The sequence below is a fragment of the Mytilus edulis genome, chromosome 6 (genome assembly GCF_963676685.1).
Source record: "Mytilus edulis chromosome 6, xbMytEdul2.2, whole genome shotgun sequence".
NCBI classification, from domain to species: Eukaryota; Metazoa; Mollusca; class Bivalvia; order Mytilida; family Mytilidae; genus Mytilus; species Mytilus edulis.
Window position 1 is genome coordinate 41,772,107 of NC_092349.1, and position 24,592 is coordinate 41,796,698.

Here is a 24,592-nt window from a genome sequence, read left to right on the forward strand (position 1 = left end):
TTAGGAATTCGTCTGTCGACCTTTTTATAACAGTTTTATCAAGGTAAATATGAACATGCCGCGGGACAAAATAAAATGAAGGTCCCGGGAAAATGAAAATAAGAGGACAGGTGAAGGAGCTAGAAGAAGATATATAGGAACACACAGAGAAAATTATAAAAAGGAATGTCTACAACACCCGGTATTCCCAGGCGGTCACCCATCCAAGTACTAACCGAGCTCGACGCTGCTTAACTGCGGTGATCGGACGAGAACCGGTGTTTTCAGCGTGATATGGTCGTAGACACTAAGGTGAGCAAAATAAAGGAATATAAAGCTAAGAAACGCGGGAAGTATATATATGGAATCATCACTTTGATATTGAAATAGAAACTGTTTTCGACATGAGATTTTTATACAGAAAACTTATGAAACGGATGAAATTTATACAGATATGAGATCAATCGATGAAATACAGTTTGCCATTTGTAGTTTCTGTCCTCCATAATTTCAATTTTCAAGTTCACTAGAAAGTTGATTTCAAGGATATGTGCGAATTTACAGAAACGACGTCCACGAATTACATGGGTATTAAAATGCACAACTACATACGCCTCCGTGGCCCAATGGATAAGGCACCGGCCTCCTAAGCCGGGGATTGCGGGTTCGAGTCCCGTCGGAGGTAGACAATTTTTACTAGCGTTACAACATATTCTGCCTAAATGCACTTTTTCACAAAGATCCGTTGAAAAAAATGCTGTTATTGTAGCTACATAACGGCATTTGAAATTAATTTTGTGCTTCGAAAGACTTACCAAACATGCAGCCATAACCTTTCAGCGTCCTCGAATTCACCCTAGCGTCGCTATGACAATATTCGACAATGGAGAGGATCGACGTACTTCCTTGTGAAGTCAGACTTCAGTCAAAGCGCAAATTAACGATTGTAAACTGAAAATTTCGTGTTTTTTCCTAATTTGACAAATTTACCGGTAAAGTTATATTCGTTCGTTACGACTTGTAGTGACTTAGGAATTCGTCTGTCGACCTTTTTATAACAGTTTTATCAAGGTAAATATGAACATGCCGCGGGACAAAATAAAATGAAGGTCCCGGGAAAATGAAAATAAGAGGACAGGTGAAGGAGCTAGAAGAAGATATATAGGAACACACAGAGAAAATTATAAAAAGGAATGTCTACAACACCCGGTATTCCCAGGCGGTCACCCATCCAAGTACTAACCGAGCTCGACGCTGCTTAACTGCGGTGATCGGACGAGAACCGGTGTTTTCAGCGTGATATGGTCGTAGACACTAAGGTGAGCAAAATAAAGGAATATAAAGCTAAGAAACGCGGGAAGTATATATATGGAATCATCACTTTGATATTGAAATAGAAACTGTTTTCGACATGAGATTTTTATACAGAAAACTTATGAAACGGATGAAATTTATACAGATATGAGATCAATCGATGAAATACAGTTTGCCATTTGTAGTTTCTGTCCTCCATAATTTCAATTTTCAAGTTCACTAGAAAGTTGATTTCAAGGATATGTGCGAATTTACAGAAACGACGTCCACGAATTACATGGGTATTAAAATGCACAACTACATACGCCTCCGTGGCCCAATGGATAAGGCACCGGCCTCCTAAGCCGGGGATTGCGGGTTCGAGTCCCGTCGGAGGTAGACAATTTTTACTAGCGTTACAACATATTCTGCCTAAATGCACTTTTTCACAAAGATCCGTTGAAAAAAATGCTGTTATTGTAGCTACATAACGGCATTTGAAATTAATTTTGTGCTTCGAAAGACTTACCAAACATGCAGCCATAACCTTTCAGCGTCCTCGAATTCACCCTAGCGTCGCTATGACAATATTCGACAATGGAGAGGATCGACGTACTTCCTTGTGAAGTCAGACTTCAGTCAAAGCGCAAATTAACGATTGTAAACTGAAAATTTCGTGTTTTTTCCTAATTTGACAAATTTACCGGTAAAGTTATATTCGTTCGTTACGACTTGTAGTGACTTAGGAATTCGTCTGTCGACCTTTTTATAACAGTTTTATCAAGGTAAATATGAACATGCCGCGGGACAAAATAAAATGAAGGTCCCGGGAAAATGAAAATAAGAGGACAGGTGAAGGAGCTAGAAGAAGATATATAGGAACACACAGAGAAAATTATAAAAAGGAATGTCTACAACACCCGGTATTCCCAGGCGGTCACCCATCCAAGTACTAACCGAGCTCGACGCTGCTTAACTGCGGTGATCGGACGAGAACCGGTGTTTTCAGCGTGATATGGTCGTAGACACTAAGGTGAGCAAAATAAAGGAATATAAAGCTAAGAAACGCGGGAAGTATATATATGGAATCATCACTTTGATATTGAAATAGAAACTGTTTTCGACATGAGATTTTTATACAGAAAACTTATGAAACGGATGAAATTTATACAGATATGAGATCAATCGATGAAATACAGTTTGCCATTTGTAGTTTCTGTCCTCCATAATTTCAATTTTCAAGTTCACTAGAAAGTTGATTTCAAGGATATGTGCGAATTTACAGAAACGACGTCCACGAATTACATGGGTATTAAAATGCACAACTACATACGCCTCCGTGGCCCAATGGATAAGGCACCGGCCTCCTAAGCCGGGGATTGCGGGTTCGAGTCCCGTCGGAGGTAGACAATTTTTACTAGCGTTACAACATATTCTGCCTAAATGCACTTTTTCACAAAGATCCGTTGAAAAAAATGCTGTTATTGTAGCTACATAACGGCATTTGAAATTAATTTTGTGCTTCGAAAGACTTACCAAACATGCAGCCATAACCTTTCAGCGTCCTCGAATTCACCCTAGCGTCGCTATGACAATATTCGACAATGGAGAGGATCGACGTACTTCCTTGTGAAGTCAGACTTCAGTCAAAGCGCAAATTAACGATTGTAAACTGAAAATTTCGTGTTTTTTCCTAATTTGACAAATTTACCGGTAAAGTTATATTCGTTCGTTACGACTTGTAGTGACTTAGGAATTCGTCTGTCGACCTTTTTATAACAGTTTTATCAAGGTAAATATGAACATGCCGCGGGACAAAATAAAATGAAGGTCCCGGGAAAATGAAAATAAGAGGACAGGTGAAGGAGCTAGAAGAAGATATATAGGAACACACAGAGAAAATTATAAAAAGGAATGTCTACAACACCCGGTATTCCCAGGCGGTCACCCATCCAAGTACTAACCGAGCTCGACGCTGCTTAACTGCGGTGATCGGACGAGAACCGGTGTTTTCAGCGTGATATGGTCGTAGACACTAAGGTGAGCAAAATAAAGGAATATAAAGCTAAGAAACGCGGGAAGTATATATATGGAATCATCACTTTGATATTGAAATAGAAACTGTTTTCGACATGAGATTTTTATACAGAAAACTTATGAAACGGATGAAATTTATACAGATATGAGATCAATCGATGAAATACAGTTTGCCATTTGTAGTTTCTGTCCTCCATAATTTCAATTTTCAAGTTCACTAGAAAGTTGATTTCAAGGATATGTGCGAATTTACAGAAACGACGTCCACGAATTACATGGGTATTAAAATGCACAACTACATACGCCTCCGTGGCCCAATGGATAAGGCACCGGCCTCCTAAGCCGGGGATTGCGGGTTCGAGTCCCGTCGGAGGTAGACAATTTTTACTAGCGTTACAACATATTCTGCCTAAATGCACTTTTTCACAAAGATCCGTTGAAAAAAATGCTGTTATTGTAGCTACATAACGGCATTTGAAATTAATTTTGTGCTTCGAAAGACTTACCAAACATGCAGCCATAACCTTTCAGCGTCCTCGAATTCACCCTAGCGTCGCTATGACAATATTCGACAATGGAGAGGATCGACGTACTTCCTTGTGAAGTCAGACTTCAGTCAAAGCGCAAATTAACGATTGTAAACTGAAAATTTCGTGTTTTTTCCTAATTTGACAAATTTACCGGTAAAGTTATATTCGTTCGTTACGACTTGTAGTGACTTAGGAATTCGTCTGTCGACCTTTTTATAACAGTTTTATCAAGGTAAATATGAACATGCCGCGGGACAAAATAAAATGAAGGTCCCGGGAAAATGAAAATAAGAGGACAGGTGAAGGAGCTAGAAGAAGATATATAGGAACACACAGAGAAAATTATAAAAAGGAATGTCTACAACACCCGGTATTCCCAGGCGGTCACCCATCCAAGTACTAACCGAGCTCGACGCTGCTTAACTGCGGTGATCGGACGAGAACCGGTGTTTTCAGCGTGATATGGTCGTAGACACTAAGGTGAGCAAAATAAAGGAATATAAAGCTAAGAAACGCGGGAAGTATATATATGGAATCATCACTTTGATATTGAAATAGAAACTGTTTTCGACATGAGATTTTTATACAGAAAACTTATGAAACGGATGAAATTTATACAGATATGAGATCAATCGATGAAATACAGTTTGCCATTTGTAGTTTCTGTCCTCCATAATTTCAATTTTCAAGTTCACTAGAAAGTTGATTTCAAGGATATGTGCGAATTTACAGAAACGACGTCCACGAATTACATGGGTATTAAAATGCACAACTACATACGCCTCCGTGGCCCAATGGATAAGGCACCGGCCTCCTAAGCCGGGGATTGCGGGTTCGAGTCCCGTCGGAGGTAGACAATTTTTACTAGCGTTACAACATATTCTGCCTAAATGCACTTTTTCACAAAGATCCGTTGAAAAAAATGCTGTTATTGTAGCTACATAACGGCATTTGAAATTAATTTTGTGCTTCGAAAGACTTACCAAACATGCAGCCATAACCTTTCAGCGTCCTCGAATTCACCCTAGCGTCGCTATGACAATATTCGACAATGGAGAGGATCGACGTACTTCCTTGTGAAGTCAGACTTCAGTCAAAGCGCAAATTAACGATTGTAAACTGAAAATTTCGTGTTTTTTCCTAATTTGACAAATTTACCGGTAAAGTTATATTCGTTCGTTACGACTTGTAGTGACTTAGGAATTCGTCTGTCGACCTTTTTATAACAGTTTTATCAAGGTAAATATGAACATGCCGCGGGACAAAATAAAATGAAGGTCCCGGGAAAATGAAAATAAGAGGACAGGTGAAGGAGCTAGAAGAAGATATATAGGAACACACAGAGAAAATTATAAAAAGGAATGTCTACAACACCCGGTATTCCCAGGCGGTCACCCATCCAAGTACTAACCGAGCTCGACGCTGCTTAACTGCGGTGATCGGACGAGAACCGGTGTTTTCAGCGTGATATGGTCGTAGACACTAAGGTGAGCAAAATAAAGGAATATAAAGCTAAGAAACGCGGGAAGTATATATATGGAATCATCACTTTGATATTGAAATAGAAACTGTTTTCGACATGAGATTTTTATACAGAAAACTTATGAAACGGATGAAATTTATACAGATATGAGATCAATCGATGAAATACAGTTTGCCATTTGTAGTTTCTGTCCTCCATAATTTCAATTTTCAAGTTCACTAGAAAGTTGATTTCAAGGATATGTGCGAATTTACAGAAACGACGTCCACGAATTACATGGGTATTAAAATGCACAACTACATACGCCTCCGTGGCCCAATGGATAAGGCACCGGCCTCCTAAGCCGGGGATTGCGGGTTCGAGTCCCGTCGGAGGTAGACAATTTTTACTAGCGTTACAACATATTCTGCCTAAATGCACTTTTTCACAAAGATCCGTTGAAAAAAATGCTGTTATTGTAGCTACATAACGGCATTTGAAATTAATTTTGTGCTTCGAAAGACTTACCAAACATGCAGCCATAACCTTTCAGCGTCCTCGAATTCACCCTAGCGTCGCTATGACAATATTCGACAATGGAGAGGATCGACGTACTTCCTTGTGAAGTCAGACTTCAGTCAAAGCGCAAATTAACGATTGTAAACTGAAAATTTCGTGTTTTTTCCTAATTTGACAAATTTACCGGTAAAGTTATATTCGTTCGTTACGACTTGTAGTGACTTAGGAATTCGTCTGTCGACCTTTTTATAACAGTTTTATCAAGGTGAACATGCCGCGGGACAAAATAAAATGAAGGTCCCGGGAAAATGAAAATAAGAGGACAGGTGAAGGAGCTAGAAGAAGATATATAGGAACACACAGAGAAAATTATAAAAAGGAATGTCTACAACACCCGGTATTCCCAGGCGGTCACCCATCCAAGTACTAACCGAGCTCGACGCTGCTTAACTGCGGTGATCGGACGAGAACCGGTGTTTTCAGCGTGATATGGTCGTAGACACTAAGGTGAGCAAAATAAAGGAATATAAAGCTAAGAAACGCGGGAAGTATATATATGGAATCATCACTTTGATATTGAAATAGAAACTGTTTTCGACATGAGATTTTTATACAGAAAACTTATGAAACGGATGAAATTTATACAGATATGAGATCAATCGATGAAATACAGTTTGCCATTTGTAGTTTCTGTCCTCCATAATTTCAATTTTCAAGTTCACTAGAAAGTTGATTTCAAGGATATGTGCGAATTTACAGAAACGACGTCCACGAATTACATGGGTATTAAAATGCACAACTACATACGCCTCCGTGGCCCAATGGATAAGGCACCGGCCTCCTAAGCCGGGGATTGCGGGTTCGAGTCCCGTCGGAGGTAGACAATTTTTACTAGCGTTACAACATATTCTGCCTAAATGCACTTTTTCACAAAGATCCGTTGAAAAAAATGCTGTTATTGTAGCTACATAACGGCATTTGAAATTAATTTTGTGCTTCGAAAGACTTACCAAACATGCAGCCATAACCTTTCAGCGTCCTCGAATTCACCCTAGCGTCGCTATGACAATATTCGACAATGGAGAGGATCGACGTACTTCCTTGTGAAGTCAGACTTCAGTCAAAGCGCAAATTAACGATTGTAAACTGAAAATTTCGTGTTTTTTCCTAATTTGACAAATTTACCGGTAAAGTTATATTCGTTCGTTACGACTTGTAGTGACTTAGGAATTCGTCTGTCGACCTTTTTATAACAGTTTTATCAAGGTAAATATGAACATGCCGCGGGACAAAATAAAATGAAGGTCCCGGGAAAATGAAAATAAGAGGACAGGTGAAGGAGCTAGAAGAAGATATATAGGAACACACAGAGAAAATTATAAAAAGGAATGTCTACAACACCCGGTATTCCCAGGCGGTCACCCATCCAAGTACTAACCGAGCTCGACGCTGCTTAACTGCGGTGATCGGACGAGAACCGGTGTTTTCAGCGTGATATGGTCGTAGACACTAAGGTGAGCAAAATAAAGGAATATAAAGCTAAGAAACGCGGGAAGTATATATATGGAATCATCACTTTGATATTGAAATAGAAACTGTTTTCGACATGAGATTTTTATACAGAAAACTTATGAAACGGATGAAATTTATACAGATATGAGATCAATCGATGAAATACAGTTTGCCATTTGTAGTTTCTGTCCTCCATAATTTCAATTTTCAAGTTCACTAGAAAGTTGATTTCAAGGATATGTGCGAATTTACAGAAACGACGTCCACGAATTACATGGGTATTAAAATGCACAACTACATACGCCTCCGTGGCCCAATGGATAAGGCACCGGCCTCCTAAGCCGGGGATTGCGGGTTCGAGTCCCGTCGGAGGTAGACAATTTTTACTAGCGTTACAACATATTCTGCCTAAATGCACTTTTTCACAAAGATCCGTTGAAAAAAATGCTGTTATTGTAGCTACATAACGGCATTTGAAATTAATTTTGTGCTTCGAAAGACTTACCAAACATGCAGCCATAACCTTTCAGCGTCCTCGAATTCACCCTAGCGTCGCTATGACAATATTCGACAATGGAGAGGATCGACGTACTTCCTTGTGAAGTCAGACTTCAGTCAAAGCGCAAATTAACGATTGTAAACTGAAAATTTCGTGTTTTTTCCTAATTTGACAAATTTACCGGTAAAGTTATATTCGTTCGTTACGACTTGTAGTGACTTAGGAATTCGTCTGTCGACCTTTTTATAACAGTTTTATCAAGGTAAATATGAACATGCCGCGGGACAAAATAAAATGAAGGTCCCGGGAAAATGAAAATAAGAGGACAGGTGAAGGAGCTAGAAGAAGATACATAGGAACACACAGAGAAAATTATAAAAAGGAATGTCTACAACACCCGGTATTCCCAGGCGGTCACCCATCCAAGTACTAACCGAGCTCGACGCTGCTTAACTGCGGTGATCGGACGAGAACCGGTGTTTTCAGCGTGATATGGTCGTAGACACTAAGGTGAGCAAAATAAAGGAATATAAAGCTAAGAAACGCGGGAAGTATATATATGGAATCATCACTTTGATATTGAAATAGAAACTGTTTTCGACATGAGATTTTTATACAGAAAACTTATGAAACGGATGAAATTTATACAGATATGAGATCAATCGATGAAATACAGTTTGCCATTTGTAGTTTCTGTCCTCCATAATTTCAATTTTCAAGTTCACTAGAAAGTTGATTTCAAGGATATGTGCGAATTTACAGAAACGACGTCCACGAATTACATGGGTATTAAAATGCACAACTACATACGCCTCCGTGGCCCAATGGATAAGGCACCGGCCTCCTAAGCCGGGGATTGCGGGTTCGAGTCCCGTCGGAGGTAGACAATTTTTACTAGCGTTACAACATATTCTGCCTAAATGCACTTTTTCACAAAGATCCGTTGAAAAAAATGCTGTTATTGTAGCTACATAACGGCATTTGAAATTAATTTTGTGCTTCGAAAGACTTACCAAACATGCAGCCATAACCTTTCAGCGTCCTCGAATTCACCCTAGCGTCGCTATGACAATATTCGACAATGGAGAGGATCGACGTACTTCCTTGTGAAGTCAGACTTCAGTCAAAGCGCAAATTAACGATTGTAAACTGAAAATTTCGTGTTTTTTCCTAATTTGACAAATTTACCGGTAAAGTTATATTCGTTCGTTACGACTTGTAGTGACTTAGGAATTCGTCTGTCGACCTTTTTATAACAGTTTTATCAAGGTGAACATGCCGCGGGACAAAATAAAATGAAGGTCCCGGGAAAATGAAAATAAGAGGACAGGTGAAGGAGCTAGAAGAAGATATATAGGAACACACAGAGAAAATTATAAAAAGGAATGTCTACAACACCCGGTATTCCCAGGCGGTCACCCATCCAAGTACTAACCGAGCTCGACGCTGCTTAACTGCGGTGATCGGACGAGAACCGGTGTTTTCAGCGTGATATGGTCGTAGACACTAAGGTGAGCAAAATAAAGGAATATAAAGCTAAGAAACGCGGGAAGTATATATATGGAATCATCACTTTGATATTGAAATAGAAACTGTTTTCGACATGAGATTTTTATACAGAAAACTTATGAAACGGATGAAATTTATACAGATATGAGATCAATCGATGAAATACAGTTTGCCATTTGTAGTTTCTGTCCTCCATAATTTCAATTTTCAAGTTCACTAGAAAGTTGATTTCAAGGATATGTGCGAATTTACAGAAACGACGTCCACGAATTACATGGGTATTAAAATGCACAACTACATACGCCTCCGTGGCCCAATGGATAAGGCACCGGCCTCCTAAGCCGGGGATTGCGGGTTCGAGTCCCGTCGGAGGTAGACAATTTTTACTAGCGTTACAACATATTCTGCCTAAATGCACTTTTTCACAAAGATCCGTTGAAAAAAATGCTGTTATTGTAGCTACATAACGGCATTTGAAATTAATTTTGTGCTTCGAAAGACTTACCAAACATGCAGCCATAACCTTTCAGCGTCCTCGAATTCACCCTAGCGTCGCTATGACAATATTCGACAATGGAGAGGATCGACGTACTTCCTTGTGAAGTCAGACTTCAGTCAAAGCGCAAATTAACGATTGTAAACTGAAAATTTCGTGTTTTTTCCTAATTTGACAAATTTACCGGTAAAGTTATATTCGTTCGTTACGACTTGTAGTGACTTAGGAATTCGTCTGTCGACCTTTTTATAACAGTTTTATCAAGGTAAATATGAACATGCCGCGGGACAAAATAAAATGAAGGTCCCGGGAAAATGAAAATAAGAGGACAGGTGAAGGAGCTAGAAGAAGATACATAGGAACACACAGAGAAAATTATAAAAAGGAATGTCTACAACACCCGGTATTCCCAGGCGGTCACCCATCCAAGTACTAACCGAGCTCGACGCTGCTTAACTGCGGTGATCGGACGAGAACCGGTGTTTTCAGCGTGATATGGTCGTAGACACTAAGGTGAGCAAAATAAAGGAATATAAAGCTAAGAAACGCGGGAAGTATATATATGGAATCATCACTTTGATATTGAAATAGAAACTGTTTTCGACATGAGATTTTTATACAGAAAACTTATGAAACGGATGAAATTTATACAGATATGAGATCAATCGATGAAATACAGTTTGCCATTTGTAGTTTCTGTCCTCCATAATTTCAATTTTCAAGTTCACTAGAAAGTTGATTTCAAGGATATGTGCGAATTTACAGAAACGACGTCCACGAATTACATGGGTATTAAAATGCACAACTACATACGCCTCCGTGGCCCAATGGATAAGGCACCGGCCTCCTAAGCCGGGGATTGCGGGTTCGAGTCCCGTCGGAGGTAGACAATTTTTACTAGCGTTACAACATATTCTGCCTAAATGCACTTTTTCACAAAGATCCGTTGAAAAAAATGCTGTTATTGTAGCTACATAACGGCATTTGAAATTAATTTTGTGCTTCGAAAGACTTACCAAACATGCAGCCATAACCTTTCAGCGTCCTCGAATTCACCCTAGCGTCGCTATGACAATATTCGACAATGGAGAGGATCGACGTACTTCCTTGTGAAGTCAGACTTCAGTCAAAGCGCAAATTAACGATTGTAAACTGAAAATTTCGTGTTTTTTCCTAATTTGACAAATTTACCGGTAAAGTTATATTCGTTCGTTACGACTTGTAGTGACTTAGGAATTCGTCTGTCGACCTTTTTATAACAGTTTTATCAAGGTAAATATGAACATGCCGCGGGACAAAATAAAATGAAGGTCCCGGGAAAATGAAAATAAGAGGACAGGTGAAGGAGCTAGAAGAAGATACATAGGAACACACAGAGAAAATTATAAAAAGGAATGTCTACAACACCCGGTATTCCCAGGCGGTCACCCATCCAAGTACTAACCGAGCTCGACGCTGCTTAACTGCGGTGATCGGACGAGAACCGGTGTTTTCAGCGTGATATGGTCGTAGACACTAAGGTGAGCAAAATAAAGGAATATAAAGCTAAGAAACGCGGGAAGTATATATATGGAATCATCACTTTGATATTGAAATAGAAACTGTTTTCGACATGAGATTTTTATACAGAAAACTTATGAAACGGATGAAATTTATACAGATATGAGATCAATCGATGAAATACAGTTTGCCATTTGTAGTTTCTGTCCTCCATAATTTCAATTTTCAAGTTCACTAGAAAGTTGATTTCAAGGATATGTGCGAATTTACAGAAACGACGTCCACGAATTACATGGGTATTAAAATGCACAACTACATACGCCTCCGTGGCCCAATGGATAAGGCACCGGCCTCCTAAGCCGGGGATTGCGGGTTCGAGTCCCGTCGGAGGTAGACAATTTTTACTAGCGTTACAACATATTCTGCCTAAATGCACTTTTTCACAAAGATCCGTTGAAAAAAATGCTGTTATTGTAGCTACATAACGGCATTTGAAATTAATTTTGTGCTTCGAAAGACTTACCAAACATGCAGCCATAACCTTTCAGCGTCCTCGAATTCACCCTAGCGTCGCTATGACAATATTCGACAATGGAGAGGATCGACGTACTTCCTTGTGAAGTCAGACTTCAGTCAAAGCGCAAATTAACGATTGTAAACTGAAAATTTCGTGTTTTTTCCTAATTTGACAAATTTACCGGTAAAGTTATATTCGTTCGTTACGACTTGTAGTGACTTAGGAATTCGTCTGTCGACCTTTTTATAACAGTTTTATCAAGGTAAATATGAACATGCCGCGGGACAAAATAAAATGAAGGTCCCGGGAAAATGAAAATAAGAGGACAGGTGAAGGAGCTAGAAGAAGATACATAGGAACACACAGAGAAAATTATAAAAAGGAATGTCTACAACACCCGGTATTCCCAGGCGGTCACCCATCCAAGTACTAACCGAGCTCGACGCTGCTTAACTGCGGTGATCGGACGAGAACCGGTGTTTTCAGCGTGATATGGTCGTAGACACTAAGGTGAGCAAAATAAAGGAATATAAAGCTAAGAAACGCGGGAAGTATATATATGGAATCATCACTTTGATATTGAAATAGAAACTGTTTTCGACATGAGATTTTTATACAGAAAACTTATGAAACGGATGAAATTTATACAGATATGAGATCAATCGATGAAATACAGTTTGCCATTTGTAGTTTCTGTCCTCCATAATTTCAATTTTCAAGTTCACTAGAAAGTTGATTTCAAGGATATGTGCGAATTTACAGAAACGACGTCCACGAATTACATGGGTATTAAAATGCACAACTACATACGCCTCCGTGGCCCAATGGATAAGGCACCGGCCTCCTAAGCCGGGGATTGCGGGTTCGAGTCCCGTCGGAGGTAGACAATTTTTACTAGCGTTACAACATATTCTGCCTAAATGCACTTTTTCACAAAGATCCGTTGAAAAAAATGCTGTTATTGTAGCTACATAACGGCATTTGAAATTAATTTTGTGCTTCGAAAGACTTACCAAACATGCAGCCATAACCTTTCAGCGTCCTCGAATTCACCCTAGCGTCGCTATGACAATATTCGACAATGGAGAGGATCGACGTACTTCCTTGTGAAGTCAGACTTCAGTCAAAGCGCAAATTAACGATTGTAAACTGAAAATTTCGTGTTTTTTCCTAATTTGACAAATTTACCGGTAAAGTTATATTCGTTCGTTACGACTTGTAGTGACTTAGGAATTCGTCTGTCGACCTTTTTATAACAGTTTTATCAAGGTAAATATGAACATGCCGCGGGACAAAATAAAATGAAGGTCCCGGGAAAATGAAAATAAGAGGACAGGTGAAGGAGCTAGAAGAAGATATATAGGAACACACAGAGAAAATTATAAAAAGGAATGTCTACAACACCCGGTATTCCCAGGCGGTCACCCATCCAAGTACTAACCGAGCTCGACGCTGCTTAACTGCGGTGATCGGACGAGAACCGGTGTTTTCAGCGTGATATGGTCGTAGACACTAAGGTGAGCAAAATAAAGGAATATAAAGCTAAGAAACGCGGGAAGTATATATATGGAATCATCACTTTGATATTGAAATAGAAACTGTTTTCGACATGAGATTTTTATACAGAAAACTTATGAAACGGATGAAATTTATACAGATATGAGATCAATCGATGAAATACAGTTTGCCATTTGTAGTTTCTGTCCTCCATAATTTCAATTTTCAAGTTCACTAGAAAGTTGATTTCAAGGATATGTGCGAATTTACAGAAACGACGTCCACGAATTACATGGGTATTAAAATGCACAACTACATACGCCTCCGTGGCCCAATGGATAAGGCACCGGCCTCCTAAGCCGGGGATTGCGGGTTCGAGTCCCGTCGGAGGTAGACAATTTTTACTAGCGTTACAACATATTCTGCCTAAATGCACTTTTTCACAAAGATCCGTTGAAAAAAATGCTGTTATTGTAGCTACATAACGGCATTTGAAATTAATTTTGTGCTTCGAAAGACTTACCAAACATGCAGCCATAACCTTTCAGCGTCCTCGAATTCACCCTAGCGTCGCTATGACAATATTCGACAATGGAGAGGATCGACGTACTTCCTTGTGAAGTCAGACTTCAGTCAAAGCGCAAATTAACGATTGTAAACTGAAAATTTCGTGTTTTTTCCTAATTTGACAAATTTACCGGTAAAGTTATATTCGTTCGTTACGACTTGTAGTGACTTAGGAATTCGTCTGTCGACCTTTTTATAACAGTTTTATCAAGGTAAATATGAACATGCCGCGGGACAAAATAAAATGAAGGTCCCGGGAAAATGAAAATAAGAGGACAGGTGAAGGAGCTAGAAGAAGATATATAGGAACACACAGAGAAAATTATAAAAAGGAATGTCTACAACACCCGGTATTCCCAGGCGGTCACCCATCCAAGTACTAACCGAGCTCGACGCTGCTTAACTGCGGTGATCGGACGAGAACCGGTGTTTTCAGCGTGATATGGTCGTAGACACTAAGGTGAGCAAAATAAAGGAATATAAAGCTAAGAAACGCGGGAAGTATATATATGGAATCATCACTTTGATATTGAAATAGAAACTGTTTTCGACATGAGATTTTTATACAGAAAACTTATGAAACGGATGAAATTTATACAGATATGAGATCAATCGATGAAATACAGTTTGCCATTTGTAGTTTCTGTCCTCCATAATTTCAATTTTCAAGTTCACTAGAAAGTTGATTTCAAGGATATGTGCGAATTTACAGAAACGACGTCCACGAATTACATGGGTATTAAAATGCACAACTACATACGCCTCCGTGGCCCAATGGATAAGGCACCGGCCTCCTAAGCCGGGGATTGCGGGTTCGAGTCCCGTCGGAGGTAGACAATTTTTACTAGCGTTACAACATATTCTGCCTAAATGCACTTTTTCACAAAGATCCGTTGAAAAAAATGCTGTTATTGTAGCTACATAACGGCATTTGAAATTAATTTTGTGCTTCGAAAGACTTACCAAACATGCAGCCATAACCTTTCAGCGTCCTCGAATTCACCCTAGCGTCGCTATGACAATATTCGACAATGGAGAGGATCGACGTACTTCCTTGTGAAGTCAGACTTCAGTCAAAGCGCAAATTAACGATTGTAAACTGAAAATTTCGTGTTTTTTCCTAATTTGACAAATTTACCGGTAAAGTTATATTCGTTCGTTACGACTTGTAGTGACTTAGGAATTCGTCTGTCGACCTTTTTATAACAGTTTTATCAAGGTAAATATGAACATGCCGCGGGACAAAATAAAATGAAGGTCCCGGGAAAATGAAAATAAGAGGACAGGTGAAGGAGCTAGAAGAAGATATATAGGAACACACAGAGAAAATTATAAAAAGGAATGTCTACAACACCCGGTATTCCCAGGCGGTCACCCATCCAAGTACTAACCGAGCTCGACGCTGCTTAACTGCGGTGATCGGACGAGAACCGGTGTTTTCAGCGTGATATGGTCGTAGTCTCGATAACCCAAACGCATATTTAAATATAGCGTCTGGGGTGATTAACCGGACTGGTCAGATATATATAGGGGGCGTAACAAATAATTAAATATAGAACATATCTATAAATAGCACTTCCGTTATCCCCATTATATTTAAACAAAAAATAACAACAGTAAACAGTGTAACGTTCCATTTATATGTGACTATTAAAACTGACATTCTTGTAGCTGATCCTATGTTGCCCAACTTGCAGATGGGCAATGTTAAAAAAAAGAACGATAAAAAAAACTGTAATTAGCGGCGATCTTTTTTTCTGAATTTTGTACACATGTATAAGAAAATTAAAGACATGATTTTTTTCGTGGGAAAAATTTGGTTGATTATATCATATAAGGAAACACTGTAGCATGACTGTATAGTGCCCTCCTTATAACAAGTTCTGGATCCGCCACTGGTCGTGTATAGAGGATACCACGCTCTCTGCGCGCTAAGAGAGGGATCCGTAGGTGGAGCGTTGTACATAAAGCAATACAATATACCTTAATTTTCTGGTGAGTTATAATTTCTCGAACATGTATCCCCAACGGGCTATAATTTAGGACCTCATCTTTATAATTATTGTTATTTTTTTTCGTCCTGAACATTACACTATTTACCACAAGACTATAACAAAGCAACCCAAAAGAAAAGTCAATCTATTTTTATATTTTAACGCACCACGTTTAATATTCTCTCATCGTCATGCTATAAACTACCATTTTTCTCTATTTTCATAGTATAGCACACCACTATATATATTCTCTATTCTTTATATTGTATCACATCGTTCTGAACATGCATGAAATATTTGCCATTTTACGTTAAGCAACCAACAGTCGGTATATTGTAGCCACGTTAGTCTGTATTCCTTATTTTTAATTTTTATCCATTTTTCTTAGTTTTGTCTCATTCTTATTTCTGTAAATTCTTGTTATAATTTATGCTTTCCTTTTTATAATAATCTTTCAGATATCTGACGCACTTACCTTACGCGAAAAGCACACATCAAGTTACGTTTATGGAAAGAAAAAACAACTCAAACAAATACTAAGATTACAATGTAGAAAACCCTGCTTAACAACTTATCACTGCAGATCAGTGAGATCACACAATGAGTCAACTCAATTTTTATTTACAAAATTAACTGATCTTAAAATTGCTAACGACAGAATAGTCTGAATGTTTCACCAATAATCTATATCGCCTAATCCTTTTGGGAAGAAAACATTTGTGGACCAACCTTCACACAATACCACTTTGCCAGTCTCCGTGTCTATGAAGAAATACAGAAGTTAACCAGTCATTCATGAAACCTAATACTCTTTGAATGCATGTTTTAATCAATCACATGGAAAAGAATTAGATGAAATGGGATTTATCCCATACTGCATAGTAACTTGTACAAAAAATAACTGAAAAGTGTATTCTCCTACTACAAACTATTATAATATCCATCATGACTTTTGTATAAAAGGGCAGCTTCACAAAAACAACAACTTCGAATTCTCCTGTACATGTGAACCTTTATATACAATAAGGAAATTGGTATGATTGCTAATGAGGCAACAACCCAGCAGAGTTCAAATGACATGGATATTCGCAAATATAATCACTGCTCGGCCTCAAATATTAAGAAAACTCCATACCATATAGTTAACTGAGAAGGGCCAGACATGTAAATGAGATACAACGCAAACGTGAAAACTGTTAAATTGTTTATATGATTTTTAATTTGTTAATACAAATCTTAATTCTCCGGCATATCTGACAACAATGTGTTTCTTGATGTTTGTTTTATTTACTTAATATATGTCTGTGTACCTTTTTTCCCTTTGTGGTTGCTATCAAAATAATGTTAACCCAACATTTTTGATACTGTGATTTATTTAAAATGATTGCTGCTTCAGTAATTAAAAAAAAATCTTTGAATCTTTTTTCTTATAAAATTGAAGCTGTTTATGATACAATGAAAATTCTAATATTTATATAGATTTTTTTAATTCTTCACATTTTACACATAACATCTGTGTCCCGAAATCATCATTGGTTTGTCTACAAAATAAAGTAAATGTTAATAAAATCATATTAATTTTTGGTCACCAGCATAGCATATATGAAAAACAAAATGTTTGGAAAAAAACATCATACAGAAATATACATTTAGAAATGTCTTGCTGCAAGCTGAATCCCGCTACGGGGTGCGATATTATTTCGCTGTGGTGATGACACGACCCATTGGTGGCATTGGGTTGTTTCCTGCTCTTTTGTTGGGTTGATGTCTCTTTGACATATTCCCTGTCTGTATTTTCTATCAAAATCATGCATGCATTTTTATCATTGTTAAAGGCCACACAGTTGCCTATACTTGCTCTCATCCACCTCATTTGAACCTCATTTGAACTTAGGGTGGATAGTTGTCTCATTGGTATTCATACCGCATGTTCTTATACTTGTATAATGTTGACCTTTTGGTACTTTTATTCTCAACAAGATGTCCTGTTAATCATGTTGATGTCTACTTTTGGTAATGTATGTCATTGGGTTCACCGGTTGCTGCCTCATTGACACCTCCTTTCATTGATGCTGCATCTATTGTTTTACTGTCTTGTTTTGCATAAAAACAAATTTTCAGTGTATTCCTCGTGCCATGGTTTTGTTTCAAGGTTTAGATAGCCAATTGGTATATATTCACTGATAGTATTTGTATTCTTTTATGGACTTTTTTTAGTGTGAAAAAATGCCTCTTAAAAGTGCAAAAAAGTATTTTTCTTTTTTAAGTTGACCAGTCCAGACTTGGTTTACTAACAATTTATTTAAATTACTTTTCATAACAACGTGTCCCACTCCTTATATGTTTGTATAAGCTAAATGCATTTGTTTAAAAAAAATCGAGCATAAATCATTTTGACCGTTTGGTATATGTACAAAATCAGTGGCATCTTCTAGATATACTTTGTTTGTTTTTCTTCTGCTTATGGTTTTGAATTGCGTTCCCTCCTTCAAATGTGAACAACATTGCGCATCTCTCCCCCCCCTTTTTTTTTTACACATATCAAGATGCAAACTCCTTTATACACTACATATAAATACAACAAACTTATGATCTTGGATGAAGTTCATATTTCGGCGTCATATCACTTTTCCATCAAGTATTTTTAAAGTTAACAACCCCAAAATGTATTTATAGCGTACACACGACTGTTCGAGTGGTCCCAGTCAATATAAAAAATGCCATTTATTGTATAATTATTAACTTGCTTACGTAGCACGGACATGCATGAAAGAATATAACTACTTGATGTTTCAGTTTGCATTAAAATTTATGTAACAGTTTGTGTTGTTATATCATCTTACCAAGGTTTGATGTGCTGTTATTTTCCTTCGCGGTCATGGAAGCCATGCTGTCTGGTGTTTTCCACGACTTGTATGTCGTCACAAAAAAAATATAAATAGCTTTAAACAACAATCGGTACCACTCGGGCTTTTCAATAGTAATATCGTAATATAATTTCTTCCGAAGTCAATAACCAACTTCTTGGTTATTCGTCTTGGACATTATCTTTAAAAACAAGCTAAAAAAGCCGATACTATTCCGAATGTCATAAATTACCATTTTTATATCACTTGTCATCCAGACGCTCTACTTTGAAAAATAAAGCGGCTGGATGATCGAGACTAGATATGGTCGTAGACACTAAGGTGAGCAAAATAAAGGAATATAAAGCTAAGAAACGCGGGAAGTATATATATGGAATCATCACTTTGATATTGAAATAGAAACTGTTTTCGACATGAGATTTTTATACAGAAAACTTATGAAACGGATGAAATTTATACAGATATGAGATCAATCGATGAAATACAGTTTGCCATTTGTAGTTTCTGTCCTCCATAATTTCAATTTTCAAGTTCACTAGAAAGTTGATTTCAAGGATATGTGCGAATTTACAGAAACGACGTCCACGAATTACATGGGTATTAAAATGCACAACTACATACGCCTCCGTGGCCCAATGGATAAGGCACCGGCCTCCTAAGCCGGGGATTGCGGGTTCGAGTCCCGTCGGAGGTAGACAATTTTTACTAGCGTTACAACATATTCTGCCTAAATGCACTTTTTCACAAAGATCCGTTGAAAAAAATGCTGTTATTGTAGCTACATAACGGCATTTGAAATTAATTTTGTGCTTCGAAAGACTTACCAAACATGCAGCCATAACCTTTCAGCGTCCTCGAATTCACCCTAGCGTCGCTATGACAATATTCGACAATGGAGAGGATCGACGTACTTCCTTGTGAAGTCAGACTTCAGTCAAAGCGCAAATTAACGATTGTAAACTGAAAATTTCGTGTTTTTTCCTAATTTGACAAATTTACCGGTAAAGTTATATTCGTTCGTTACGACTTGTAGTGACTTAGGAATTCGTCTGTCGACCTTTTTATAACAGTTTTATCAAGGTAAATATGAACATGCCGCGGGACAAAATAAAATGAAGGTCCCGGGAAAATGAAAATAAGAGGACAGGTGAAGGAGCTAGAAGAAGATATATAGGAACACACAGAGAAAATTATAAAAAGGAATGTCTACAACACCCAGTATTCCCAGGCGGTCACCCATCCAAGTACTAACCGAGCTCGACGCTGCTTAACTGCGGTGATCGGACGAGAACCGGTGTTTTCAGCGTGATATGGTCGTAGACACTAAGGTGAGCAAAATAAAGGAATATAAAGCTAAGAAACGCGGGAAGTATATATATGGAATCATCACTTTGATATTGAAATAGAAACTGTTTTCGACATGAGATTTTTATACAGAAAACTTATGAAACGGATGAAATTTATACAGATATGAGATCAATCGATGAAATACAGTTTGCCATTTGTAGTTTCTGTCCTCCATAATTTCAATTTTCAAGTTCACTAGAAAGTTGATTTCAAGGATATGTGCGAATTTACAGAAACGACGTCCACGAATTACATGGGTATTAAAATGCACAACTACATACGCCTCCGTGGCCCAATGGATAAGGCACCGGCCTCCTAAGCCGGGGATTGCGGGTTCGAGTCCCGTCGGAGGTAGACAATTTTTACTAGCGTTACAACATATTCTGCCTAAATGCACTTTTTCACAAAGATCCGTTGAAAAAAATGCTGTTATTGTAGCTACATAACGGCATTTGAAATTAATTTTGTGCTTCGAAAGACTTACCAAACATGCAGCCATAACCTTTCAGCGTCCTCGAATTCACCCTAGCGTCGCTATGACAATATTCGACAATGGAGAGGATCGACGTACTTCCTTGTGAAGTCAGACTTCAGTCAAAGCGCAAATTAACGATTGTAAACTGAAAATTTCGTGTTTTTTCCTAATTTGACAAATTTACCGGTAAAGTTATATTCGTTCGTTACGACTTGTAGTGACTTAGGAATTCGTCTGTCGACCTTTTTATAACAGTTTTATCAAGGTAAATATGAACATGCCGCGGGACAAAATAAAATGAAGGTCCCGGGAAAATGAAAATAAGAGGACAGGTGAAGGAGCTAGAAGAAGATATATAGGAACACACAGAGAAAATTATAAAAAGGAATGTCTACAACACCCGGTATTCCCAGGCGGTCACCCATCCAAGTACTAACCGAGCTCGACGCTGCTTAACTGCGGTGATCGGACGAGAACCGGTGTTTTCAGCGTGATATGGTCGTAGACACTAAGGTGAGCAAAATAAAGGAATATAAAGCTAAGAAACGCGGGAAGTATATATATGGAATCATCACTTTGATATTGAAATAGAAACTGTTTTCGACATGAGATTTTTATACAGAAAACTTATGAAACGGATGAAATTTATACAGATATGAGATCAATCGATGAAATACAGTTTGCCATTTGTAGTTTCTGTCCTCCATAATTTCAATTTTCAAGTTCACTAGAAAGTTGATTTCAAGGATATGTGCGAATTTACAGAAACGACGTCCACGAATTACATGGGTATTAAAATGCACAACTACATACGCCTCCGTGGCCCAATGGATAAGGCACCGGCCTCCTAAGCCGGGGATTGCGGGTTCGAGTCCCGTCGGAGGTAGACAATTTTTACTAGCGTTACAACATATTCTGCCTAAATGCACTTTTTCACAAAGATCCGTTGAAAAAAATGCTGTTATTGTAGCTACATAACGGCATTTGAAATTAATTTTGTGCTTCGAAAGACTTACCAAACATGCAGCCATAACCTTTCAGCGTCCTCGAATTCACCCTAGCGTCGCTATGACAATATTCGACAATGGAGAGGATCGACGTACTTCCTTGTGAAGTCAGACTTCAGTCAAAGCGCAAATTAACGATTGTAAACTGAAAATTTCGTGTTTTTTCCTAATTTGACAAATTTACCGGTAAAGTTATATTCGTTCGTTACGACTTGTAGTGACTTAGGAATTCGTCTGTCGACCTTTTTATAACAGTTTTATCAAGGTAAATATGAACATGCCGCGGGACAAAATAAAATGAAGGTCCCGGGAAAATGAAAATAAGAGGACAGGTGAAGGAGCTAGAAGAAGATATATAGGAACACACAGAGAAAATTATAAAAAGGAATGTCTACAACACCCGGTATTCCCAGGCGGTCACCCATCCAAGTACTAACCGAGCTCGACGCTGCTTAACTGCGGTGATCGGACGAGAACCGGTGTTTTCAGCGTGATATGGTCGTAGACACTAAGGTGAGCAAAATAAAGGAATATAAAGCTAAGAAACGCGGGAAGTATATATATGGAATCATCACTTTGATATTGAAATAGAAACTGTTTTCGACATGAGATTTTTATACAGAAAACTTATGAAACGGATGAAATTTATACAGATATGAGATCAATCGATGAAATACAGTTTGCCATTTGTAGTTTCTGTCCTCCATAATTTCAATTTTCAAGTTCACTAGAAAGTTGATTTCAAGGATATGTGCGAATTTACAGAAACGACGTCCACGAATTACATGGGTATTAAAATGCACAACTACATACGCCTCCGTGGCCCAATGGATAAGGCACCGGCCTCCTAAGCCGGGGATTGCGGGTTCGAGTCCCGTCGGAGGTAGACAATTTTTACTAGCGTTACAACATATTCTGCCTAAATGCACTTTTTCACAAAGATCCGTTGAAAAAAATGCTGTTATTGTAGCTACATAACGGCATTTGAAATTAATTTTGTGCTTCGAAAGACTTACCAAACATGCAGCCATAACCTTTCAGCGTCCTCGAATTCACCCTAGCGTCGCTATGACAATATTCGACAATGGAGAGGATCGACGTACTTCCTTGTGAAGTCAGACTTCAGTCAAAGCGCAAATTAACGATTGTAAACTGAAAATTTCGTGTTTTTTCCTAATTTGACAAATTTACCGGTAAAGTTATATTCGTTCGTTACGACTTGTAGTGACTTAGGAATTCGTCTGTCGACCTTTTTATAACAGTTTTATCAAGGTAAATATGAACATGCCGCGGGACAAAATAAAATGAAGGTCCCGGGAAAATGAAAATAAGAGGACAGGTGAAGGAGCTAGAAGAAGATATATAGGAACACACAGAGAAAATTATAAAAAGGAATGTCTACAACACCCGGTATTCCCAGGCGGTCACCCATCCAAGTACTAACCGAGCTCGACGCTGCTTAACTGCGGTGATCGGACGAGAACCGGTGTTTTCAGCGTGATATGGTCGTAGACACTAAGGTGAGCAAAATAAAGGAATATAAAGCTAAGAAACGCGGGAAGTATATATATGGAATCATCACTTTGATATTGAAATAGAAACTGTTTTCGACATGAGATTTTTATACAGAAAACTTATGAAACGGATGAAATTTATACAGATATGAGATCAATCGATGAAATACAGTTTGCCATTTGTAGTTTCTGTCCTCCATAATTTCAATTTTCAAGTTCACTAGAAAGTTGATTTCAAGGATATGTGCGAATTTACAGAAACGACGTCCACGAATTACATGGGTATTAAAATGCACAACTACATACGCCTCCGTGGCCCAATGGATAAGGCACCGGCCTCCTAAGCCGGGGATTGCGGGTTCGAGTCCCGTCGGAGGTAGACAATTTTTACTAGCGTTACAACATATTCTGCCTAAATGCACTTTTTCACAAAGATCCGTTGAAAAAAATGCTGTTATTGTAGCTACATAACGGCATTTGAAATTAATTTTGTGCTTCGAAAGACTTACCAAACATGCAGCCATAACCTTTCAGCGTCCTCGAATTCACCCTAGCGTCGCTATGACAATATTCGACAATGGAGAGGATCGACGTACTTCCTTGTGAAGTCAGACTTCAGTCAAAGCGCAAATTAACGATTGTAAACTGAAAATTTCGTGTTTTTTCCTAATTTGACAAATTTACCGGTAAAGTTATATTCGTTCGTTACGACTTGTAGTGACTTAGGAATTCGTCTGTCGACCTTTTTATAACAGTTTTATCAAGGTAAATATGAACATGCCGCGGGACAAAATAAAATGAAGGTCCCGGGAAAATGAAAATAAGAGGACAGGTGAAGGAGCTAGAAGAAGATACATAGGAACACACAGAGAAAATTATAAAAAGGAATGTCTACAACACCCGGTATTCCCAGGCGGTCACCCATCCAAGTACTAACCGAGCTCGACGCTGCTTAACTGCGGTGATCGGACGAGAACCGGTGTTTTCAGCGTGATATGGTCGTAGACACTAAGGTGAGCAAAATAAAGGAATATAAAGCTAAGAAACGCGGGAAGTATATATATGGAATCATCACTTTGATATTGAAATAGAAACTGTTTTCGACATGAGATTTTTATACAGAAAACTTATGAAACGGATGAAATTTATACAGATATGAGATCAATCGATGAAATACAGTTTGCCATTTGTAGTTTCTGTCCTCCATAATTTCAATTTTCAAGTTCACTAGAAAGTTGATTTCAAGGATATGTGCGAATTTACAGAAACGACGTCCACGAATTACATGGGTATTAAAATGCACAACTACATACGCCTCCGTGGCCCAATGGATAAGGCACCGGCCTCCTAAGCCGGGGATTGCGGGTTCGAGTCCCGTCGGAGGTAGACAATTTTTACTAGCGTTACAACATATTCTGCCTAAATGCACTTTTTCACAAAGATCCGTTGAAAAAAATGCTGTAATTGTAGC

The 24,592-nt window shown here is 38.4% G+C and overlaps 1 long non-coding RNA gene and 42 other non-coding genes across 43 annotated transcripts; 21 read left to right on the top strand and 22 right to left on the bottom strand.

Annotated features, from left to right (window-relative positions):
- Window positions 1-166: 166 nt before the first annotated feature.
- LOC139529182 (5S ribosomal RNA) lies at window positions 167-285 on the bottom strand. The gene has a single exon (XR_011665803.1). It is a non-coding gene; the product is annotated as a 5S ribosomal RNA (ribosomal RNA).
- A 306-nt stretch (window positions 286-591) lies between these two features.
- Trnar-ccu (transfer RNA arginine (anticodon CCU)) lies at window positions 592-664 on the top strand. Its single transcript has one exon. It is a non-coding gene; the product is annotated as a tRNA-Arg (tRNA).
- Window positions 665-1,173: 509 nt separating this feature from the next.
- On the bottom strand, window positions 1,174-1,292 carry LOC139529183 (5S ribosomal RNA). The gene has a single exon (XR_011665804.1). It is a non-coding gene; the product is annotated as a 5S ribosomal RNA (ribosomal RNA).
- A 306-nt stretch (window positions 1,293-1,598) lies between these two features.
- On the top strand, window positions 1,599-1,671 carry Trnar-ccu (transfer RNA arginine (anticodon CCU)). Its single transcript has one exon. It is a non-coding gene; the product is annotated as a tRNA-Arg (tRNA).
- Window positions 1,672-2,180: 509 nt separating this feature from the next.
- Window positions 2,181-2,299, bottom strand: LOC139529184 (5S ribosomal RNA). Its single transcript, XR_011665805.1, has one exon. It is a non-coding gene; the product is annotated as a 5S ribosomal RNA (ribosomal RNA).
- Window positions 2,300-2,605: 306 nt separating this feature from the next.
- Window positions 2,606-2,678, top strand: Trnar-ccu (transfer RNA arginine (anticodon CCU)). The gene has a single exon. It is a non-coding gene; the product is annotated as a tRNA-Arg (tRNA).
- Window positions 2,679-3,187: 509 nt separating this feature from the next.
- LOC139529186 (5S ribosomal RNA) lies at window positions 3,188-3,306 on the bottom strand. Its single transcript, XR_011665807.1, has one exon. It is a non-coding gene; the product is annotated as a 5S ribosomal RNA (ribosomal RNA).
- A 306-nt stretch (window positions 3,307-3,612) lies between these two features.
- Window positions 3,613-3,685, top strand: Trnar-ccu (transfer RNA arginine (anticodon CCU)). Its single transcript has one exon. It is a non-coding gene; the product is annotated as a tRNA-Arg (tRNA).
- Window positions 3,686-4,194: 509 nt separating this feature from the next.
- Window positions 4,195-4,313, bottom strand: LOC139529187 (5S ribosomal RNA). The gene has a single exon (XR_011665808.1). It is a non-coding gene; the product is annotated as a 5S ribosomal RNA (ribosomal RNA).
- A 306-nt stretch (window positions 4,314-4,619) lies between these two features.
- Window positions 4,620-4,692, top strand: Trnar-ccu (transfer RNA arginine (anticodon CCU)). The gene has a single exon. It is a non-coding gene; the product is annotated as a tRNA-Arg (tRNA).
- Window positions 4,693-5,201: 509 nt separating this feature from the next.
- Window positions 5,202-5,320, bottom strand: LOC139529188 (5S ribosomal RNA). The gene has a single exon (XR_011665809.1). It is a non-coding gene; the product is annotated as a 5S ribosomal RNA (ribosomal RNA).
- A 306-nt stretch (window positions 5,321-5,626) lies between these two features.
- On the top strand, window positions 5,627-5,699 carry Trnar-ccu (transfer RNA arginine (anticodon CCU)). Its single transcript has one exon. It is a non-coding gene; the product is annotated as a tRNA-Arg (tRNA).
- Window positions 5,700-6,202: 503 nt separating this feature from the next.
- Window positions 6,203-6,321, bottom strand: LOC139529189 (5S ribosomal RNA). The gene has a single exon (XR_011665810.1). It is a non-coding gene; the product is annotated as a 5S ribosomal RNA (ribosomal RNA).
- Window positions 6,322-6,627: 306 nt separating this feature from the next.
- Trnar-ccu (transfer RNA arginine (anticodon CCU)) lies at window positions 6,628-6,700 on the top strand. Its single transcript has one exon. It is a non-coding gene; the product is annotated as a tRNA-Arg (tRNA).
- Window positions 6,701-7,209: 509 nt separating this feature from the next.
- On the bottom strand, window positions 7,210-7,328 carry LOC139529190 (5S ribosomal RNA). Its single transcript, XR_011665811.1, has one exon. It is a non-coding gene; the product is annotated as a 5S ribosomal RNA (ribosomal RNA).
- A 306-nt stretch (window positions 7,329-7,634) lies between these two features.
- Trnar-ccu (transfer RNA arginine (anticodon CCU)) lies at window positions 7,635-7,707 on the top strand. The gene has a single exon. It is a non-coding gene; the product is annotated as a tRNA-Arg (tRNA).
- Window positions 7,708-8,216: 509 nt separating this feature from the next.
- On the bottom strand, window positions 8,217-8,335 carry LOC139529191 (5S ribosomal RNA). Its single transcript, XR_011665812.1, has one exon. It is a non-coding gene; the product is annotated as a 5S ribosomal RNA (ribosomal RNA).
- A 306-nt stretch (window positions 8,336-8,641) lies between these two features.
- On the top strand, window positions 8,642-8,714 carry Trnar-ccu (transfer RNA arginine (anticodon CCU)). Its single transcript has one exon. It is a non-coding gene; the product is annotated as a tRNA-Arg (tRNA).
- Window positions 8,715-9,217: 503 nt separating this feature from the next.
- LOC139529192 (5S ribosomal RNA) lies at window positions 9,218-9,336 on the bottom strand. Its single transcript, XR_011665813.1, has one exon. It is a non-coding gene; the product is annotated as a 5S ribosomal RNA (ribosomal RNA).
- A 306-nt stretch (window positions 9,337-9,642) lies between these two features.
- On the top strand, window positions 9,643-9,715 carry Trnar-ccu (transfer RNA arginine (anticodon CCU)). The gene has a single exon. It is a non-coding gene; the product is annotated as a tRNA-Arg (tRNA).
- Window positions 9,716-10,224: 509 nt separating this feature from the next.
- Window positions 10,225-10,343, bottom strand: LOC139529193 (5S ribosomal RNA). The gene has a single exon (XR_011665814.1). It is a non-coding gene; the product is annotated as a 5S ribosomal RNA (ribosomal RNA).
- A 306-nt stretch (window positions 10,344-10,649) lies between these two features.
- Window positions 10,650-10,722, top strand: Trnar-ccu (transfer RNA arginine (anticodon CCU)). Its single transcript has one exon. It is a non-coding gene; the product is annotated as a tRNA-Arg (tRNA).
- A 509-nt stretch (window positions 10,723-11,231) lies between these two features.
- On the bottom strand, window positions 11,232-11,350 carry LOC139529194 (5S ribosomal RNA). Its single transcript, XR_011665815.1, has one exon. It is a non-coding gene; the product is annotated as a 5S ribosomal RNA (ribosomal RNA).
- Window positions 11,351-11,656: 306 nt separating this feature from the next.
- Window positions 11,657-11,729, top strand: Trnar-ccu (transfer RNA arginine (anticodon CCU)). Its single transcript has one exon. It is a non-coding gene; the product is annotated as a tRNA-Arg (tRNA).
- A 509-nt stretch (window positions 11,730-12,238) lies between these two features.
- LOC139529195 (5S ribosomal RNA) lies at window positions 12,239-12,357 on the bottom strand. The gene has a single exon (XR_011665816.1). It is a non-coding gene; the product is annotated as a 5S ribosomal RNA (ribosomal RNA).
- A 306-nt stretch (window positions 12,358-12,663) lies between these two features.
- Trnar-ccu (transfer RNA arginine (anticodon CCU)) lies at window positions 12,664-12,736 on the top strand. The gene has a single exon. It is a non-coding gene; the product is annotated as a tRNA-Arg (tRNA).
- Window positions 12,737-13,245: 509 nt separating this feature from the next.
- On the bottom strand, window positions 13,246-13,364 carry LOC139529198 (5S ribosomal RNA). The gene has a single exon (XR_011665818.1). It is a non-coding gene; the product is annotated as a 5S ribosomal RNA (ribosomal RNA).
- A 306-nt stretch (window positions 13,365-13,670) lies between these two features.
- Window positions 13,671-13,743, top strand: Trnar-ccu (transfer RNA arginine (anticodon CCU)). The gene has a single exon. It is a non-coding gene; the product is annotated as a tRNA-Arg (tRNA).
- A 509-nt stretch (window positions 13,744-14,252) lies between these two features.
- LOC139529199 (5S ribosomal RNA) lies at window positions 14,253-14,371 on the bottom strand. Its single transcript, XR_011665819.1, has one exon. It is a non-coding gene; the product is annotated as a 5S ribosomal RNA (ribosomal RNA).
- Window positions 14,372-14,677: 306 nt separating this feature from the next.
- Trnar-ccu (transfer RNA arginine (anticodon CCU)) lies at window positions 14,678-14,750 on the top strand. The gene has a single exon. It is a non-coding gene; the product is annotated as a tRNA-Arg (tRNA).
- A 509-nt stretch (window positions 14,751-15,259) lies between these two features.
- LOC139529164 (5S ribosomal RNA) lies at window positions 15,260-15,378 on the bottom strand. The gene has a single exon (XR_011665787.1). It is a non-coding gene; the product is annotated as a 5S ribosomal RNA (ribosomal RNA).
- A 2,003-nt stretch (window positions 15,379-17,381) lies between these two features.
- Window positions 17,382-19,073, bottom strand: LOC139527677 (uncharacterized). Its single transcript, XR_011665415.1, has 2 exons — window positions 18,755-19,073; window positions 17,382-17,452 (listed from the first exon to the last, which is right to left on the bottom strand). It is a non-coding gene; the product is annotated as an uncharacterized lncRNA (long non-coding RNA).
- A 326-nt stretch (window positions 19,074-19,399) lies between these two features.
- Window positions 19,400-19,472, top strand: Trnar-ccu (transfer RNA arginine (anticodon CCU)). Its single transcript has one exon. It is a non-coding gene; the product is annotated as a tRNA-Arg (tRNA).
- Window positions 19,473-19,981: 509 nt separating this feature from the next.
- On the bottom strand, window positions 19,982-20,100 carry LOC139529166 (5S ribosomal RNA). Its single transcript, XR_011665789.1, has one exon. It is a non-coding gene; the product is annotated as a 5S ribosomal RNA (ribosomal RNA).
- Window positions 20,101-20,406: 306 nt separating this feature from the next.
- Window positions 20,407-20,479, top strand: Trnar-ccu (transfer RNA arginine (anticodon CCU)). The gene has a single exon. It is a non-coding gene; the product is annotated as a tRNA-Arg (tRNA).
- A 509-nt stretch (window positions 20,480-20,988) lies between these two features.
- On the bottom strand, window positions 20,989-21,107 carry LOC139529200 (5S ribosomal RNA). Its single transcript, XR_011665820.1, has one exon. It is a non-coding gene; the product is annotated as a 5S ribosomal RNA (ribosomal RNA).
- Window positions 21,108-21,413: 306 nt separating this feature from the next.
- On the top strand, window positions 21,414-21,486 carry Trnar-ccu (transfer RNA arginine (anticodon CCU)). The gene has a single exon. It is a non-coding gene; the product is annotated as a tRNA-Arg (tRNA).
- Window positions 21,487-21,995: 509 nt separating this feature from the next.
- Window positions 21,996-22,114, bottom strand: LOC139529201 (5S ribosomal RNA). The gene has a single exon (XR_011665821.1). It is a non-coding gene; the product is annotated as a 5S ribosomal RNA (ribosomal RNA).
- Window positions 22,115-22,420: 306 nt separating this feature from the next.
- Trnar-ccu (transfer RNA arginine (anticodon CCU)) lies at window positions 22,421-22,493 on the top strand. The gene has a single exon. It is a non-coding gene; the product is annotated as a tRNA-Arg (tRNA).
- A 509-nt stretch (window positions 22,494-23,002) lies between these two features.
- LOC139529202 (5S ribosomal RNA) lies at window positions 23,003-23,121 on the bottom strand. Its single transcript, XR_011665822.1, has one exon. It is a non-coding gene; the product is annotated as a 5S ribosomal RNA (ribosomal RNA).
- Window positions 23,122-23,427: 306 nt separating this feature from the next.
- On the top strand, window positions 23,428-23,500 carry Trnar-ccu (transfer RNA arginine (anticodon CCU)). The gene has a single exon. It is a non-coding gene; the product is annotated as a tRNA-Arg (tRNA).
- Window positions 23,501-24,009: 509 nt separating this feature from the next.
- Window positions 24,010-24,128, bottom strand: LOC139529203 (5S ribosomal RNA). The gene has a single exon (XR_011665823.1). It is a non-coding gene; the product is annotated as a 5S ribosomal RNA (ribosomal RNA).
- Window positions 24,129-24,434: 306 nt separating this feature from the next.
- On the top strand, window positions 24,435-24,507 carry Trnar-ccu (transfer RNA arginine (anticodon CCU)). Its single transcript has one exon. It is a non-coding gene; the product is annotated as a tRNA-Arg (tRNA).
- Window positions 24,508-24,592: the final 85 nt, after the last annotated feature.